Source organism: Dromiciops gliroides, chromosome 1 (assembly GCF_019393635.1).
Source record: "Dromiciops gliroides isolate mDroGli1 chromosome 1, mDroGli1.pri, whole genome shotgun sequence".
NCBI classification, from domain to species: Eukaryota; Metazoa; Chordata; class Mammalia; order Microbiotheria; family Microbiotheriidae; genus Dromiciops; species Dromiciops gliroides.
The window spans coordinates 76,169,601-76,173,934 of NC_057861.1; positions in this window are offsets into that span (position 1 = coordinate 76,169,601).

A 4,334-nucleotide genomic window follows, 5' to 3' on the forward strand; every position below is an offset into this window, starting at 1 on the left:
ATAAATAATAGCTCATACCTCCCAGAGTTGTTGTGAGGATCAAATGAAATTATATTTGTAAAGCACTTAGCACAGTGCCTGGCACATAGTAGGTACTTAATAAATGCTTGTTCCATTTCTACTTTTCATAGCCAAGTCTCAAGATAAAGGTCCCTACATGTCTAGGAAGCTAGCTGATGTGGTCATTAGTGCAGGACTTGGAGTCAGAAAAGCCTGAATTAAAATCCTGTCTCAGCATATACTAGCTGTGTAACTCAGTCACCTAGATTGTTTCAGCCTCAGTTTCCTTATCTGTAACATGCAGATAATAATAGCATCTACCTCCCAAAGTTGTTGGGAAGAAAAAATTTTGGATCATTGCACTGCTGAAGACAACTGTCATTCATAGCAGAACATCTCACAATATTACTGTTATTTTGTATACAGTACATTCCACTCTGCATCAGCTCAAGCAGATCCCTCCAGGTCTCTCTGATAGTATCCTGCTCATCATTTTTCTCATAGTAAACTACATTCACATAGTACTTTAAAAAGAGATTTCCCTGGGGCAGCTAGGTGGCACAGTGGATAAAGCACCAGCCCTGGATTCAGGAGTACCTGAGTTCAAATCCAGCCTCAGACACTTGACACTTACTAGCTGTGTGACCCTGGGCAAGTCATTTAACCCCCATAGCCCTGTGCAAAAAAAAAAAAAAAAAAAAGGAGATTTCCCTACAATGAGCCCATAAGGTTGATCACTGCAACAACAGCAATTGATGACCTTTATATAGCACCTTGAACTTGACAAAGAATTTTCTTCACAACGGCCCAACAAAATAAGCTCGATACATTTTGCCATCAGTATCATCAATCAATCATCAAGCAAGCATCACCCATCAATCCTCATCATTATCCTCAGTAAATCCTCATCATTGTCAATCAATCCTTCTTTCAATCCTCCTCATCAATCAGTTCTCGTCAATCCTCATCTTCCTCCAATCATCATCAATCGTCATCATTCACTGTCATCCTACATTGCTCCTGCCTTCGATTAAAATTTTTTTCACAATTACTTTTTTTTTAATTTTTAAAAAATTATTTTTATTTTTTTTCCGGGGCAATGGGGGTTAAGTGACTTGCCCAGGGTCACACAGCTAGTAAGTGTCAAGTGTCTGAGGCCAGATTTGAACTCATGAACTCCTGAATCCAGGGCCGGTGCTTTACCTGCTGCGCCACCTAGCTGCCCCACACAATTACTTTTGTTAACTGTTTCCCTCTGTCCTATTCCCTTCCCGTGATATTTACTCCATTTTTGATCTTCTTTGACACCATCCCTCCTCAAAAGTGTTTTGCCTCTGACTTCCTCCTCCCTCAGTCTACCCTCCCTTCTTTCACCCCTCCTTCCTTATCCCCTTCCCCTCTTATGAAGCCTATCTTTTTTTTTTTTTTTTTTGCGGGGCAATGGGGGTTAAGTGACTTGCCCAGGGTCACACAGCTAGTAAGTGTCAAGTGTCTGAGGCTGGATTTGAACTCAGGTCCTCGTGAATCCAGGGCCGGTGCTTTATCCACTGCACCAAGCATATCTTTTTAACTTTATTTTTCTTGAGGATTTTTATGTCTATGTTTTCTTTCACCATATGACTAATATGGAAATGTTTTGCATGACTACACATATATAATCTATATAGAATTGTTTGCCTTTTCAATCGGGGGAAGGATGGGAAGGGAAGAAGGGAGAGAATTTAAAACTCAAAGTTTAAAAAAGTAAATGTTGGGGCAGCTAGGTGGCGCAGTGGATAGAGCACCTGGCCCTGGAATCAGGAGGACCTGAGTTCAAATCTGACCTCAGATACTTAACACTTACTAGCTGTGTGATCCTGGGCAAGTCACTTAACCCCAATTCCCTCACTAAAAAAAAAAAAAAGTGAATGTTAAAATTGTTTTTTACATGTAACTGGAGGAAAATAAAATACCAAATAAATAAAAGAAAAAGAAATGATGAGCAGGATGGCTTCAGAAAAATTCAGGAGTCTTATGATGGAAATTGAAGTGAGCAGAACCCGGAGAACATCATACACAGTAACAGTAATGTTTACAACAATGATCGACTGTGAAGGACTTAGGTACTCTGATCAAGACATTCATCCAAGACAGTTCCAAAGGACCCATGATGAAAAAATGCTGTTCACCTCCTAAGAGAGAACAGAGGAACTCTGAGTGCACATTGAAACATACTTTTTTTCACTTTTATTTTTCTTGGGGTTTTTGTGTGTGTGTGTTTCCTTTTGCAACATTGCTAACATGGAAATGTTTTGAATGATTTCATATATATAATTGATATATTGCTTGTCTTCTCAAGAGGTGAGAGAGGGCGAGAATTTGGAACTGAAAAATTTAAAAATAAATGTTATAAATATTTTAATGTAATTGGGAAATATTTAATGAAAGTAATAAAAATATTTACAAAAGACATCACCATTCTTCCAATTGCTCAAGTTCACAGCTTTAGGCATCCTCGGCTCTTCTCTTCCAGTAGTTACTAATTGTGTGACCACAGGCAACTCACTTAACCTCTCTGTAATTCTGTGCCCACATCCAATCAGTGGCCAAGTCTACCTCTCTATTACTTATAATAATCCTCTTCTCTCCCTTCATACTCTACTGCAGGCCCTAGTTGTCTATTGCCGGTACCATTGCCATAGCCTTTTATTGGTCTCCCTGCTGCCAAGCCTTTAATCTCTCAAATCCATCCTCCACACTGCTGCCAAGTTGGTCTGGCCTGGGACACCCATCTGGCTGTGTTGTTCTCTACTCCAGAATCTTTAGGGGCCCCGGGATGCATCTTGGATAAAATCCTAACTTCCCTCTACAAGTTGGCTCCCAGTTTTATTTCATATTATTCCCCTTGATTTACTCTTTGCTTAGGCAAACTGGCCTGCATACTGTTCTTTTGTATAAGTTTCACCTTCTCCCACCTTTCACCTTTGCCCAGATGGTCCTCTGTAGCAGCAATATAATTCTTTGAACCCCTGCCATTTTTCTGTGCACTGCTCAGATGCCACCTCTTGGGCAGAACCTTTCTTCATCTCCCCTTGCCACATACATTTGCCCAACCCTTTCCAACCCCAGTTGTTAGTTCTCTCTTCCTCTTGAAAGAATTTGTTTTTTGGCCTTGGATCTGTGGTTTCTTCAGGGTAGGGAACTCCCTCCCTTCCTTCCTTCCTTCCTTCCTTCCTTCCTTCCTTCCTTCCTTCCTTCCTTCCTTCCTTCCTTCCTTCCTTCCTTCCTTCCTTCCCTCTCTTTCTTTCTTCCTTTCTTTTCTTTGTTTTTGTGGGACAATGAGGGTTAAGTGACTTGCTCAGGGTGACACAGCTAGTAAGTGTCAAGTGTCTGAGGCCACATTTGAACTCAGGTCCTCCTGAATCCAGGGCTGGTGCTTTATCCACTGCACCACCTAGCTGCCCCCAGAACTCCCTTTCTGAATATTCTCTTTCATTGCTGTAGACCGACAAGTAATCAAAAGATAACAGTTATCTGGGGCACTAAGAATTTAAGTCACACAGCTAGTATGTCTGAAGCAGGAGTTTAATCTTATGTCTTACTCTCAAGATAGTTCTCTACCCTCTTCTCTAGACAATTATTTTGCATAAACTTTCTATATCCTTATTTGTGTACATGTATCCCCTACCAGTAGAACACAAGCTTCTTGTGGGAAGGGACTATTCCTTTTGTATGTTCAGCACCTTGCCCTGCACATAGTAGGTGCTTAATAATATTGGATTTTATTTGGAATCAAATGTACCCCTCCAGAGTCTCATCCCAGCCCATTCATTAGTTAAATCCCACAGTAGCTACCTGATACCACTCTCCTACACACTTTTTTTTTCTATAGTCCAGACTTGGAAGTTCATCAATATAGGAAATTCCCAACATCTGAAATTTGTGGTCTTAGTGAGTTGCCTGAGGCACTGATAAGTAATTTTCCCAGGGTCCCACAGTTAGCATGTGTCAGATGATGCAGTCTTCCTATCCCTAAGGGATCCCGACTGTACACCTTCTCAGCCCTTTCATCTGCCTCTCCCCTCTGATGGGAGGGCTGGAGTCGGGGAGCAACAAAATCCTCCCCAAGTCTTCCTTTCTAGAGGGCTGAGAACTTTCCAGCCAACTCCTCCTTTTTCATCAGCTGTTCTTGCTTTTAACATCATGCTGGGTCCCCCTGGTGGCCCCCACCCCCTACCCTTCTCAACTTCCTTTTATATATGGTCTTCCTCCATTAGATTGTAAGATCTCTGAGGGCAGGAATCTTTCTTTCTCTTATTTGTATCCCCAGAACATAGCACAATATCTGGCTCATA